The following is a 16,006-nucleotide window of genomic DNA, read 5'->3' as shown; positions in this document are numbered from 1 at the left end:
CTCATCCCCCACAGAAAACTGTCTCTCCCTGGCTCAGCTTGCAACAAAAGACTTTTATTGCCCCTTTGAGGTTTGTCAGTTTGTCATTCAGAGTGGGTGCTGGAAGGAACTCGCACTTCTTGGTAAAGCACTAGCCCCAGTGGCTTTCTTTGTCTCCTCTGCTAGTACTGCCTTTCAGTCTGGCAGAACAGGTAATTATCATGCCCTCAGCCCCCTCATATGCCATTGCAGAATAGTTCACTTATAAGTGTGACTTCCAGGGGGAGGCAAGACTTCCAATTAAGTTGTTCCTGCCGAGCCAAACTGGTTTTTCTGGCATTTCTGAGCCTCTGCCAAATTGATTGAAGTCTTGTGGGGGGGTGGAACATAATATGCATGGCTTTGCCAGCCCCCCACCCACAATACATTCACTGACTATTCTGTGCATCCAAAGCTGTCCTTTCATATTGTCTTTCCCACGTGTGCAAGCCGTATTTCTTATCTGATGTTAGAAATGCGGATCTGTAGGTCATGGGATTCATTTTATTTGTCCTTCTTGAACGGGTTTGCATTGGTAGTTGTTCCATAGACACGGAGGCGTAGATCCTCTGCACAAGGTTCTTTTGATTTGACACGGAAGAAAAAGCCAAGCCATTTTTCATTCATTTGCAGTGTTTCAGAGTGCTTCTGTTCACATGAAAGGGAAAACAAAAGCTATGTTGGGCTGTAATGTGAAATCCTTGCCCCTTGCGTGAATGAACAGTCAGATAATGCTGCTTTCTGATGTATTGCCTAACCTTTTGGCATTCAGATGCAATAAAGCACCCGGGGCTGTTTTTTCCATGCAGCGCACAACTTTGTGGTATTTCAGATGAAAGAAAAAACAAATGCAGGGCCGCCTGGATGCAGTGCATAAATTTGGTATTCAGAGGACAGAACAGCAAATGTAGAGCCGTTTTTCAATGCAGCGCATAACTTGGTTCAGATCAAAGGAACAACAGTTGTAGGGCCGTTTTCCAGGATGCAGTGTTCACATGCTTGCCACACATGTGCCAGGGAAACAGAGCACAGGCGTCTTTCGTGGCAATGTTTTAATGTAGTTTTTCAGGTCACAGGGATCTCTGTTAGGGCCTGTAAATTCACCCCACATTTATAACGCGCTTAATACCTAGAGGTTTCTAAGCACGGACCCGGGTTCGAACCTGTGCTGCGCTGCATCGTCTTGCTTCCAAGGCGAGTGTTTTGGCCCTGAGCTATGCTCCCGAGACAAGTGATGGGAGTTGACTCTAGGAAAGATCCACAAATTGGTGGAAATGTTGTGTTGCCATTGGTTTAAATGTTAGCTAGAGAATACCAGATATGGTGATTGGCAGAGCACATGGAAAGTGTTTATTCCTGTGACATTACCTGGTGGCCTCTTGTCGTGAGGGCTTTCCTGGTCATCCTCTGTATGGTGACAGTGCATGGGACTACATTGCTCGTGAGGCCACCACTTCAAGTATACTGATGGCCCCAAAAATGTGGATGCTCTGTTCCTCATACTGTTCCTCATGACTCATGCAGTGTGATTGGTGGTCACTGAAGGTTCTCAGTTCTTGGGTTGTGTGTCATCATATTTTTGTTCTTAACAAGAGTCTGCAGTGTCTGTGAACGTAAATTAATTCCCCTTTGGATCAAGCTACAGCAGCCATTGTGGGCCACGAGTAGGTCAATTGAACAGTAGCCACCCACCAGTGGCTACTACCCATTCACCTATCAATAGCCGCTGGTAGATGAATAGATCAGTAATGGCAGGGGATCTGTGTGACTTGGCTGTGGCAGAATTGTTCGTGGTGGAATTGACAATAGTCAGTTTCGTTGCGAAACCAATTTGTCTGCGGCCAAAATCCACACATCTATGGATGCTGAGCCCAGCAGTTTAGTTTTTGGCTCCATCATAGGAATTCTATTGATATTGCCTGGGCAGGCTTTTGTCCTCTGACACTGTAGTTTTGCTGCTGTTGCTGCCAGGAAGTAAAGCAAAATAAAGGAGGTGATGACTGAAAGGTTTAGAATTAATCATAACCTTGGGCAATGCTCTGTGCATCCCGCCAGAACATTGTTCTTCACCTGCAAAATCGTCACAGAAAGGGGAAAGACCATATGGAGAGCAGTCTCAGGACCACCCCGAAAGGGGCAGCCCAGCCTGAACTGCTTGGTCACATACGTTATGAACGAGACAACAAGCATTCCCAAACATGTTTCGGCCTCATTGGGCCTCATCAGTGAGTAGCTTGGGATAAATACACCGCTGAGATGAACATTTTGACAGGCTTTTGCCATCTCACCCTTTGCTTGCGGAGCCACGGTATTTGCGTCACAGTAGTGTGATGCCTTCTACCTCAAAGTAGGGCGGCTTCAGTCCTTCCAAGCTAAGGGCTGGCACGGCCCCGTGCGTGGCGGGATGATGTGAATGATTTGTTGTAAGCACGGTAAGGGAGAGAAGCGTATATGCGCCTGAAGTATTCTCGAAGCGAGGTAATCAAAAATAGTTTATTTCAAATAATACACTGTATACCCGGCGCCCCCGCACTGCGACCACTCACATCAATCCACAGGCTCGATCTAACTGCCCCTTAGAAACTCCGCCCTCCTTGAACATAACATTCTACAGCGCGCGCAGGCGGGGAGCCAAAGCAACAAGGATAATGACATCTGTAAAGATACTAGAATACTACATCATCCCCCCTTTTACAATACAGAACAATAAAGGAAAATGTAATCGTATAGAGAACACATAGTGCATTTACTTACACCATCCGACAACAGTCCATAGTTAACAACCATTTAGTGAATCATATGAACATAATTTCATTAACTTTGCATGACGTAATCTCTAGACCAAAACGGTAATCTCTTTTCTCTGGAATTACGCAAAATCCTATCTTCAGAAACATAACTACCTTGTTGCATGTTCCCTTCCATAGCTTGTCTCATCATGTCACCATTCTCATTATCATCATGAATATACTCATCTCCAAATAAATCAAACTTCCTTCTCTCACATCTAATTTGTTTATCTCTCTCATGCTCAACTTTCCACATACACTTATTGACCCTGTCCAAATTCCACACCGAACCTCCAACAACTCTAACTGCTCTCCTGAACACTTGTAACACCTTAACAGGACTGCTATATTTAGAGCCACCCTTTCTCAATTTACGTCCAAATTTAATTCATACAAAATCTCCTGGTAGGATTCTCAATTTAGGCTCTTCTGAAGATGAACTAAACCTCTCTTGATACTTGTCAGAACTTTGTTTTTTACCTTGTAGACTTTTCCTATGGTTAACCCGTTCTGGATTAAGCAATGTGTTGGGAGCTCTTCCCCCCATTAGTTCAAAAGGAGATACATCCATCCCCCTTTTCACAGACGTTCTGATACTCCATATCCTCTCTTTAAGAACCGTGTCTACTGACATATTATTCCCCAAAGCCATCTCCACCGCCTCTACAATCACACGGTTACATCTTTCCACTAACCCATTGGTTTGTGGATGGTATAACGCTGAAAACCTCCATTCAATACCCATTCTCTTAGCAAATTCTCTCATTTCTCTACACTTGAATTGAACTCCATTGTCACTAATAATTATTTTTGGAAATCCTTCCCTTCTGCAAATCTGCATAATGAATTTTATTACCTCATCAGTGTCAATTTTCCTCACCGCTTTGACTTCCAACCACCTCGAGTAATAATCCACCAAAACTATTAGGAACTTCTTCTCCCCAACCAACCTCACATATGGTCCAATGATATCAATTCCTACCATCTCCCATGGTGCATCACCTTTGCCAATGCTAATTGGCTTTGACTTGACAATCCTGCAACTCTTGTCACTGTTCTGGCATGGCCAGCAATTCCCAATAAATCTCTCGATCATAACATCCATACTTGGCCACCAGTATTTCAACCGCACATTGTTCTTTGTACCAGTGATGCCAGGATGGCCCTGGTGCGCCTTCTCAATAAGCTCACTACGAAATTTACGTGGAGGAATCAATTTGTCTACCATCACTAAAAATCCATCCTCCATAGACAATTCATCCTTGACTTCCCAAAATCTTCTACAACCTTTGCTGATTGCCCTCTTCTCAGGCCACCCTGATTCAGTGTATCTCCTTATCTCTTGCAACTCATCATCCTTACCCAACTCCTCAATGCACGTATCCTTGGACGTAACCTCAAAAATAACCGCCACCATTTCTTCATCTAAATACTCCACTGTCTCACCTCTCTTTAATGGTAATCTAGATTAAAAATCAGCAACAATATTCCTTTTCCCTGGAACATATTTCACAGAAAAATTGTAATCCTGCAGTTTAAGACTAAGTCTTGCTAGTCTCGCCGAAGCTTTGCACATTCCCTTCACCATAAGAACTTCAATCAAAGGTTTATGGTCCGTCTGAATTATAAATTTGCTTCCCCACAGATATTTCCTAAAGTAATTCACCGCCCATGAACAAGCCAACAATTCTTTTTCAATTACTGAATATCTGCCCTCTGTTTCTGAAATGGCTCTTGAAGCATGACTGATTACCTTCTCATTTGCATCCTCATCTATCTGTGATAAAACTGCCCCTAAACCACTCCCACTGGCATCCACTGTAATCTTAGTCAACCTCCCAAACTCAAATCCTCCCAATTTCAAAGAGTTACAAATTCCTCCTTTTATGCATTCAACCGCCTCACTACATTCATCACTTCATGTAAATTTTGCATCCTTTTTCAACAACCTTCTCAACGGTTCTGTTACACTCGCAAAACTTTTCACAATCGTGTTATAATATTCACATAACCCCAAAAACAATCTTAATTCGTCTTTGTTGTTCGGATTGGGTGACTCCTTGATTGCTCTCATAGCATCTCTTTTAGGCTTGTATCCCTTGCCATTCACTGTATGCCCTAAATACTCCACCTCTTCTACTCCAAATTTACACTTGCTTTTCTCAATTTTTAACCCAACTTCTTACAATCTCTTCAACACTTCTTTCAATCTCCCATCATGTTCTTCAGACCCCTTACCGAATACAATTATATCATCTTGATATACACACGTTCCACTTAATCCCTTAAGAACCTGCATCATTACTCTTTGAAATACTGCTGCCGCAGACGCTAAACCAAGCGGCATACGTTTATACCTATATATCCCATGTGGGGTAATAAATTCCGTAATGTCCCTACAATCTTCTGTCAAGGAAATCTGATGATAAGCGCTCGAAAGATCCAAAGTGGAAAACACATCAGCATTATCAATGCGATATAACAATTCAGATATAATAGGAAGAGGGAATACATCAGTTATGATGTTCTTATTGGCGTCTTTTAGGTCCACACAAATTCTAGGTTTTCCATTTTTCTTCAATGCAACCACAATGGGGCTCACCCACTCAGATGATTCAATTTTTTCTATAATTCCTTCAGACTCCAATAATGTAAGTTCTTGCTCAACCTTGTCAGCAATAGCAAAAGGAATTGGTCTGGATTTCGTGTGTTTAACAGGCATTGCTCCCTTCTTGAGACGAATCCTGTGTGCAAAATTTTTAAGCAAACCCAATTTTAATTTGCCTTCTTTTTTTTCTTTTGTATCTTTATCTTCATGCACTTGACTACTGTTTACCACCAGAATTTGCTCTTCATCACATGGATCCAACCTGATTCTTAATCCAGCTTGATCACTCCACCCTAGTACATTCACACCTTTTTCTGCAACGTAAACCTTCACCTGAGCCCGTCTGTCTTTAAACTAAACAATACAAGAAAACCATCCAAGCATCTTGATCTTAGATCCTTCAAACCCACCAGGATTTCATATGTCCGATGCATTCATCTTACTCTTGAGACCATGTGCTACTAAATTCTGCCATGTTCTTTTAGTGATAATTGTCCATGGTGAACAACTATCGACCTTCACTTTAAGTATCCAATTATCAACGATCACTTCACAGCTCGGGCATTTAAATTCTCCATCTGGTGGCTCACGTATCAGGAATACCCTTTCTTCCTCTGAATCTTCCTCTTCTTCCACAATGGCCAAGACTTTCTTCCTCCTTCTACATGTGACCGCAAAATGACCTCTTATGCCACAATTTCCACATTTCTGCCCCAATGCTGGGCACTGTTTTGTATAAGCATAATGACCAACTCTGCCACAATTATAACATCTGTCTCCTTCTCTCTGTTGGACATTCGGAAATCTCTGATCATTTTGAGCTCTGGGTTCATTCCTTGTCCAATTTCCTCCTCTAAAGGAACTTCCTCTTTGCTCAAAACTCTTTGCCTTATTGCCTCTCCCTGCCACAATTTCACCCTTATCTTTGTTTCTAACATTGGCTTCACTCTTGTCTTTAGGTAGCAGTGCATTAACCTGACCTTGTTCCTCTGTTTCTTTTTCCTGCACCATTTTAGTATTTTGTCTCTGCATACTCTGTACAGCCTCTTCTTTCTTGCTCTTCATCTCCTTGGAGCATAAGTGACTGTGTTCTACACGTTTTGCAATGGCTATAGTCTCTGGTAGTGATGGATTACCAACCATCCATAATCTGTCTTGCACCAAACTGTCCCTTGAGTGAATGATGATCTGATCTCTGATTAACTCATCAAGGGTGATGCCATTTCCAAATTTGCAAGTTCGGGACAATACCCTCAACGCTGAAACATATTCTTCTATGGTTTCATGTTCCTTTTGCACTCACGTGTAGAATATGTATCTATTTATGGCTACATTTGTTTCTGGAGCATAATACTTATCCAACTGTCTTATAGCCTTATCATGCTCGTCAGCATCACCAGCCTCATCTACAGTCAATTCCGGTAATTCTCTGAACTTTCTTTGCCCTTCCAACCCAAGTGCATGCAGTAATAATAACTTCTTCTTCCTAGATGTGAGTTCGTCCTGTTCTACTGCTTGAATATAATTCAGCCAGAATTCTTTCCATTCTGCCCATACAACCGCTGGTTGTCCTGGAGTTGGTAAAAAAACTTGCTGGGGGCTGAATACTGATGCCCTGCATTATGCTTTTATACTGGCCAAATGAGGATATTAACCTGTAACAACAGTCACTGCTTCCTATATATGAGCCAGTAAAGTTTCCTTATTCATTTGACATCTCCAGTGCAAGAAAATGAAAAGGAGACTGGGACGAGGAGGAAGACGCTCCCTCTTCACCCTCCCCAGACTTCCTGGTCTCGAAAATACTCGCGTCACGTGATCCGTCACGTGCCCGCGAGCCTCTGCAGGTCCTTTACTCCAAACTCATACGGGATGTTACACGCGTATGAAAACAACGATCCAATGCCGACCGCAACACCGTCAGCTTACCGCGGTTTTCCCCACCAAGGGCGTCAAGAGTACACACTCCTGTCAGGCTCCTAAACGATTTCCACTTCAACCGTTAATCCCCACGCCAACAGCACAGCAAACGTTTGACAGTACGTTCACTCTGAGCTCCAGCTCTCATTGCGGGTTCGTCGGACGCCGGGCATCCTCGTCGCCAATTGAAGTATTCTCGAAGCGAGGTAATCAAAAATAGTTTATTTCAAATAATACACTGTATACCCGGCGCCCCCGCACTGCGACCACTCACATCAATCCACAGGCTCGATCTAACTGCCCCTTAGAATCTCCACCCTCCTTGAACATAACATTCTACAGCGCGCGCAGGCGGGGAGCCAAAGCAACAAGGGTAATTACATCTGTAAAGATACTAGAATACTACAGCGCCATACTGGTACGTGTCCTTTGGGGCCTTTGGCCCTCACGTCCATGCCTTGGGGTACTTCCTGTGGTGGTCCGTACCCAGCAGCTGCTCATCGAGCGGAGGAGACCGCGCATAATTGGAAGAGTTTGTCTCCAGTTTTTTGCGGTACAAATAGGGTGACCAGACATCCCGGTTTTGCCAGGATTGTCCCGGTATTTGGTGCTCTGTCCCCTTTTCTCAAGATTATGCTCCCATTGTAAACTGGCCTGGTCCTGGTTTTTGGTAGTAGGTCTTCATAGCTGGCAGTCAGGAATGCTAATGTTAGTTTGTGATAAATTAATTATAATATGGGTTTATTTTAACATAAACACTTAAACCCCCTTCTCCTCCAACCGCCACTGAAGCATAGTACCTTGACAGTCACTTTCAAGAGTTAGTCCTACTTTTATTTAGTTGCCCTGTCCCTTGTTTTAACTTTTTTTAATTTGGTCACTCTAGGTTCAACGGATCCGCAGAAGGGCAATTTGCAAACAGTGCTTCAGTAACCGCTTGGTAGAAGTTGTAATGTCCGAATTGGTAGGGCCATTCCATATTTTTCGAAGCCAAAATACCACAAATGCTGAAAATGTTGGGAGTAAAAGACTTCAATGACAAAAGAAATTGACGTCAACCGTGAGGTGAAAGCGCTGGCTAGAGTTTCCCTGACTTCTGCTTTTCAAGTCTTGCAACAAAAAGGGAAAACACAGTTACAAAATTGTAGAAGACCCAATTTGGACAGAGATAGTGGAATGGGGGTTTGGGGGGTACTCCAGGGTGCATTCAATTAAGATACAAACGCCATCATCATCTATCAGAATCTTCGTGAGATTCCTCAGCTGGGAGCCTTAAAACACACTGCAAACTATGGACATTCTTCCCTTCCAGGCTCCAATGCCTAAGTGGAGCACTGCTTGCATACATTGCTGGGGCGTAGGTGAATGCCTCCCAGGGGTTGGGGAACCCGAAACCCCCTTTTATTTGGCGCACGTGCCATGTACGACAGGTGAGCATGCGCAGCACACGGCCTGCCACCGCCAGCGTTCGTTCGGTCAGACAGACGCGTCGACATGTCGGCCGCATCACCTCGACGCCCCGTCCATCATCTGGTAACGGCGAAGCTGGATTCTCCACACTTCACCATGCAATGTATTGGGGTGCGTGATGCACAGCTTTGATATCCAGGTACCCAGAGCAGTACCTGAGCAGCGCCCCTGCGACTAAATCCACACTTTACTACATGCATGTCCCAAGTCCAGTTCTGGCTTTTTAGTTTGGCTATTAGATGGTGCTTGTGCCACCTATAAGCCAAAATGATGGCATTCGAATACAGAGAGAGGGAAATGGCAAATGAGGAGGAACACAAAGCTTGTAAGTGTTGTTTGGTTATTTGCCCGCCCATTGAATGGCCAGTGGCCATACTAATCCCTATGGCCATTCCCACCCAGTTCCTACCCAAAACACTTCAGTGTAGGAACTGTTTGAGCTCACTTTAAATCAAGCCTTACTATCAAACTTTGCACTCAACGTGCCTGCCAGTGTTTTTTCAACATGAAAGTTAATGACTTAATTGGAGTTGTAAACCTGCTACGGGTGTAATAATAATGTCCTACTGGGTCTGCCTTCAACCACTTGATTAATAAGCACTACGTGTGCCCTTTACTGAAGTCCTGTCAAAAACAAGCATTGCAAAAGCCAATGGTTTTGGCTTGTGTATAAGTGTTAGGCATTTGTCATGCACTGTTATTACACGCCCAGGTAGTCACACCATTTTGCACCCCGCTATCATCAATGGCCAGTTAATACCACTACGGCATTGCCTGGCAGGTGCTGTTCCCATGCCCACACGAAAGCCCCAACTGTTGGCATTGCCAATGCTTCTTTAACTTCACATTCTCAGACTTGTCGTCCTAGGTTTTTAATGCTGAAATCCCGGACTACAAATCCCAGAATGCAAAATTAAAACTAGGACTGTTCTAGTCTCTCCCAAATGGAATGAATTGTGTTGGTATGTATGTGTACGTCTGGGCTTTGACACCACAAACACTGATTTTGTAACTTTAAAATTACAATCCAGATGCCAACATACGCCAACATTGTCCACTCCATTCGGGATACACTAGTCCAGTCCTGGTTTTAAATTTGCATTCTTTGGTTTGTAGTGCTGGATGCATCCATAATAAACAAAGGCCTACAAATCCCAGAATGCAACGTTAAAACCAGGACTGGACTATTCTCTCCATAATGAATAATGTTGGCATGTATGTGGTCTTGCGCCAAGGAGGCGTTAAGAGAGTCTCGCGTATCTCCAGTAGCAATCCCCCCTGTGCACCCCTGAAGCATTGCCCAGGAGAACAGCATTCCCTCATTCGGCTGCAGTTGCCATACAGTACTCCGAGGACCTGGTTATAACTTTGATCCCTGGCACTGCACCCTCCAGCTCCTGCCACCCAGAGTTGCTGCCCCACTGAAATGGCCACTCATGGTTGAGATGCATTGGCAGAGCATCTGTCTGCACGGTTCCCATGGGTGCCATTTTAGGTGGGTGGGGGCAAGGGTGTTTGTCTCCCCCCCCAACTTTTGTGGCACACCATTTTCTCCTAATCATTTGACAGGGGCCCCTTTCATTTAGATGTCATACCCCTATTTCCCCCCAAGCCCCCAACATGTTCAGCAAAGTTACTCTACTGACACTGGATCCCAGATTGCCTCACTCGGCCTGTCCTTCTACGCATCATAAACTCGTGAGCATTAAACAAATAAGTTAAGAAAACAGCCTCCGTCAGGAAGCTGCTCTCCCTGCCCCTAGCTGGAGACATTAGGCCGTGTTTCAGATCCGTTTGTTTATCCAATTGCTTGCATCTTCGCTGCACCCGGATGTGAGCCGGAACCTTGCCCAACCTCCCTCCACTCCTCTGGGGGGGCCATCGGACCTTCTGTCGAGAGCACCTGCCTCCAGCCGGTGACATCCTGGCGTTCCACCTGCCAGCAGCGCGAGGCGACGTCGTGACGCAGGACTAAAGAACCATGAGGCAATATGGTGCATTCAACAACAGTCGCGCTTACGCAATGTGCTTTACTGTGACCGAACTATAGTCGCACACAACACTATCCCGACTCGCCCCCTCAGAGACTGCCATCTATTCTTACGTTGAGTCCTGGCAACAGGAACCACCCCAGAGGCTGCCCGCCAGTGTTATGTTGAGCCCTGTGTTCACCTTGCACCGGGAACGCTAACCAGGCTTGCCACCTCAGAGGCTCCCCGCCCGTGGTACGTTGAGCCCTGGGTTCACCCTGCATCGGGAACGCTAACCAAGCTTGCCACCTCAGAGGCTGCCCGCCAGTGGTATGTTGAGCCCTGTGTTTACCCTGCAAAAGGAACAATAACCTGGTTTGCCACCACAGAGGCTGCCCGCCAGTGTTACGTTGAGCCCTGTGTTTACCATGCAACAGAAATGCTCTCCTGACTAGCCACCTCAGAGGCTGCCCGCCAGTGTTATGTTGAGCCCTTGGGTCACCCTGCATCGGGAACGCTAACCAAGCTTGCCACCTCAGAGGCTGCCCGCCAGTGGTATGTTGAGCCCTGGGTTCACCCTGCAACCGGAACGCTAACCTGGTTTGCCACCACAGAGGCTGCCCGCCAGTGGTATGTTGAGCCCTGTGTTTACCCTGCAACAGGAACGATAACCTGGTTTGCCACCACAGAGGCTGCCCGCCAGTGTTACGTTGAGCCCTGTGTTTACCATGCAACAGAAACGCTCTCCTGACTAGCCACCTCAGAGGCTGCCCGCCAGTGTTATGTTGAGCCCTGGGGTCACCCTGCATCGGGAACGCTAACCAAGCTTGCCACCTCAGAGGCTGCCCGCCCATGGTACGTTGGCTCTTGGTTTACTCTGCAACGAGAACCATAGCTCTTAGCCTTTCATGGCCCCTGGGCTGGTGAAAACACCCGATTTTGTATTTGGCGGGTGAACGTGCTTTGATTTCGATGGGCGTGTGGGGAACTTGGCGTGTGAGAGAGCTGCCGAAGTGGCGGGTGACACCCGCCAAAAGCGTGTGAGTTGAGAGGTATGCGAGAACGCTCTCCTGACTATCCACTTCAGAGGATGTCCGCCCATGTTACCTTGAGGCCTGGGTAGACCCTGCAACTGCAAAACGCTATAATTACTTGCCACCTCAGAGTCCGCCTGCCAGTGGTACGTTGAGCCCTGCGTTTACCCTGGAACAGGAACGCTAACCTAGTTTGCCACCTCAAAGGCTGCCCGCCAGTGTTATGTTGAGCCCTGGGTTTACCCTGCAACAGGAACGCTAACCTGGTTTGCCACCTCAAAGGCTGCCCGCAAGTGTTATGTTGAGCCCTGGGTTTACCCTGCAACAGGAAGGCTAACCTGGTTTGCAACCTCAAAGTCTGCCCGTCAGTGTTACATTGAGCCCTGGGTTTACCCTGCAAAGTGATCGCTAACCTGTCTTGCCATCTCAGAGGATTCCCACTAGTTTTACATTGAACCCTGGCTTTACCCTGCAACAGGAACGCTAACCTGGCTCGCAACTTCAGAAATTGCCCGTCAGTGGTATGTTGAGACCTGCTTTTACCCTACAATGGGAATGCTAACCTGGCTTGCCACCTCAGAGTCTGCCAGCCATTGATATGTTGAGCCCTAGGTTTACCCTGCAACATTAATGCTATCCTTGCTTGCCACCGCAGAAACTGCCCGCCAGTGATATGTTGAGCCCTGGGTACACCCTGGAACAGGTACGACTAATCTGACTTGACACTGCTGATACTGCTTGCTACTGATATACTGAGCCTTGGGGTTAACCTGCATCAGGAATGCTAACCTGCCTTGCCACCTCAGTGACTGCCCTCTCGTGTTGTGCTGAGCCCTGGGTTTACCCTGCAACAGGAACGCTAACCTGGCTTTTCACCTCAGAGACTGCCCGCCTTTGTTACTTTGAGCTCTGCCATTATCTTGCAATGGGAATGCTAACCTGGTTTGCCGCCTCAGAGGCAGCCCGCCAGTGATATATTGAGCCATGGGTTCACCCTGCAACAGGGACTATAACCTGACTTGCCGTCTCAGAGACTGCCCGCCAGTGTTACTTTGAGCCCTGCCATTACCCTGCAATGGGAATGCTATGCCGACTCAGAGGCTGCCCGCAAGTGATATGCTGAGCCCTGAATTTAACCTGCAACGGGAACTGAAGAGGAGTATACCCTCCCACTCTTTAGTGATAGACAGGTGAAAATGTTAAATCCCGCACAAGCCCCACCTTCCTGTCTAATGGTGTAAAAGTCAGAACAATTGTCCATTGAGGCAGTCAGGCTGCCCTCGTTATAGTCAGGTACATTAGAAAATAGGTGACACTGCACACATTTAGCAAGGAAAACACAAAACATAAAGAAATGCTTACATCACACACATCATCTGATATAGAATATAGGTCAGCAAAAGGTAGCCATTTTCCCCAAAATGAATGTCACATCATGTATTACAAATAAATTGCAGGCCTTAAATCACCTGAAAAGTGTTGAGCAAACAGAAAATATAGTGCCGTGTGCAAACTTAGGAAGGGAGTACATTGGGCAGAAGCCAATAAGCCGTGATTCAGCAGTTTAGATAGCACAATATATTATTCTTCAACAGTGTTGCTTACAAAGGAAGCTTGCATAAAATCAGAGAAAATAAATGGCAGGTTGAAGTGACCACATACACGGGAAATATATTTATACTATTTTATTAAGTTACATATATATTAAGTTAAGGGGATGTGAACGGAATGGCGTACAGCAGGTCCTTCTTCTTCTTCAACTGGCAGCTCGTCGTTCCTGCATTCCACTCCATTCCTATTCTGGAACGCTGGTCAGTGATGACATAGGTATCACTGCGATACTACACATCCCTCTTCTTCCAAAAGACCGTTCTCACTCCCCAAAGTCCCTAAAATGAACTGGTCTCCGATAGCTTCTTCCAAAGCGAGATGTTGATACCACCAGAATTGGTATATGTGATAATTTTGATAAGGATGAACACTGACTCTGAATTGGCTTATTGTTTCCTTTCTCTACATCAACACCATCATTCTCATGCTTGCCATCACTTGGCACAAACATCACCCGACCATTTTTCCACACTCTGCCATCACACGTTCTCACTGCATGCTTGAATACCGCAATCACTTTGATGGGCTTTGACCACTTGCTGCCACCCACCCTAAGTGCTTCTGGTAACCTGATCTGAACATAGTAACCAACATAAGGAGTTTTACTAACTCTGAACCTCCTGTTATCATGCCCTGCTTTATTAGAGAGGTGCCTCTTCATAATCTTTGCTTCCACATCACACAATGACACCTCCATACTCAACACAGCACTCATCCACCCCGGAAATAATTTTGTGTCCGCTGTCCTACCTCTACTCAACTCAAAGGGGGACACACCTTTTGTGCTGTGTGGTGTAAACCTATGTGCCACACAGTCATACTCACCACTTCCTTCTAATCCTTACCATTCGACAATGCCCACCTAATTGCTTCTTTCAATATTCTGTTATACCTCTCAAAAATTTCATTTGTCTCCGGATGATAAATGGCACTGGTTATGTGCTTAATGGACTTCCTTTTTAAATACTCTTCACGACCACACACTTCTTCCAAAAAGTGAATGACTTTAGTCGAAACACTTGACCACATTTTAACTTCAGCCCATCTTGTCAACATATCAATTATCACTACACAAAAAGTCTGGTAACCCTCACTCCACACTGGACCTAAAATATCTATGGTTAATTTCTTCCACGGTCTATCAGGTACATCTGTCAACAACATCGGATATTTTGCACTTATACAACATTTACCACACATATTGCAAAGGATACAGTTTCTAACACTTCTTTCAATTTTCAGATCACAACCTGGCCACCAATATGTGTTTCTTATTCTGTTCTTTGTCTTTGAGATTCCTTGATGTCCTTCGCGCCCCAACATTATAATTCTCTCTCTGATTCCCTCCGGTGGAATCAATTTGTCTCCCCTCAGCAGGTAATCATCTTGACAGCTCAGTTCATGTCTTACACTCCAATAGCCTTCAGCTCCCATTTCTTGAACCTATGCTCTTGTTGAGATTTTCTATTACAAACTTTACTTTGAGATCCTTTCCCATCTCCTCTACCCATTCCTGTTTGGATATAGCAGAATCCTCTATAGTAGAGATCATTTCTTGTTGATCTTCCATTTCTTCACTCTCTTCCTGAATGTTAGTAATCCTTGAAAGACTATCAGCAGCATAATTCTTCACACCAGGTATGTATTTTATCATCAAATCAAATCCTGCAATCTAGCAACCCAACACCTTATTCTTCCTGATACTTTATCCAGACCCTTAGTCATGAGCACCTCCACTAGTGGTTTGTGGTCAGTGTGTAGTTCAAATTTTGTTCCCCATACAAAGATTCTGAAATTGTTAATTGCCCAAACATTAGCTAGTGCTTCTTTCTCTATAGTGGCATATCCTTTTTCTGCCCCTTTCAATAGCTGGGAGGCAAATGCTATAATATGCTCTTTTCCTTCGTGTACTTGTGTCAATCGTCTTCCCCTTACGTAATTTCTCAAATGCTGGTGCTGCTCCTAAGGCACTCTTGATGTACCTGAATTCTTCCTCACATGCTTCCCTCCATTCAAACTTTCTGTTTATTTTTGTTAGATCTCTTAGCATAACTGTGTGGTCAGAAAATCTTCTCACATACTTCGAATAATATTCGGCCATGCCCAAAAAAGTCTAGCTTAGCTGCTCTCTGTTGTTTGGGGTGGCCATTCCTTCTATAGCAGCCATCAATTCATGTCTGGGTGCAATACCATCCTTCGATATGACATGTCCTAGGTATTCAATTTCTTTCCTATTAATCTTTAATTTTTTCTTGCTTAGGGTCATGCCTACATTATGTAATTTCCTGAAGACCTTATTTAGCCTTCTATTGTGTTCCTTTCCGTATTTGCAAAAATCAGAATGTCATCTTGAAAAAAAATGCCGCCTTCACCCCCATCAAATATACGATGCATAATTTTCTGAAACACAGAGGCTGCCGAAATGAGTCCAAAAGGCATCCTCCGGTACTGATATAACCCTCCTGGTGTGATAAATGGAGTCAGGTGTCTTGAATCTTTATGTAGTTGAACCTGATGGCAGGCAGAGGTAAGATGCAAAGTTGAAAATACTTTAGCCGATCCCATGGTTAAAAGTAGTTCTTGGAT

The sequence above is a fragment of the Ambystoma mexicanum genome, chromosome 3q (assembly GCF_040938575.1).
Source record: "Ambystoma mexicanum isolate Mex_15411 chromosome 3q, UKY_AmexF1_1, whole genome shotgun sequence".
NCBI classification, from domain to species: domain Eukaryota; kingdom Metazoa; phylum Chordata; class Amphibia; order Caudata; family Ambystomatidae; genus Ambystoma; species Ambystoma mexicanum.
Note: the sequence above shows the minus strand (reverse complement) of the source record.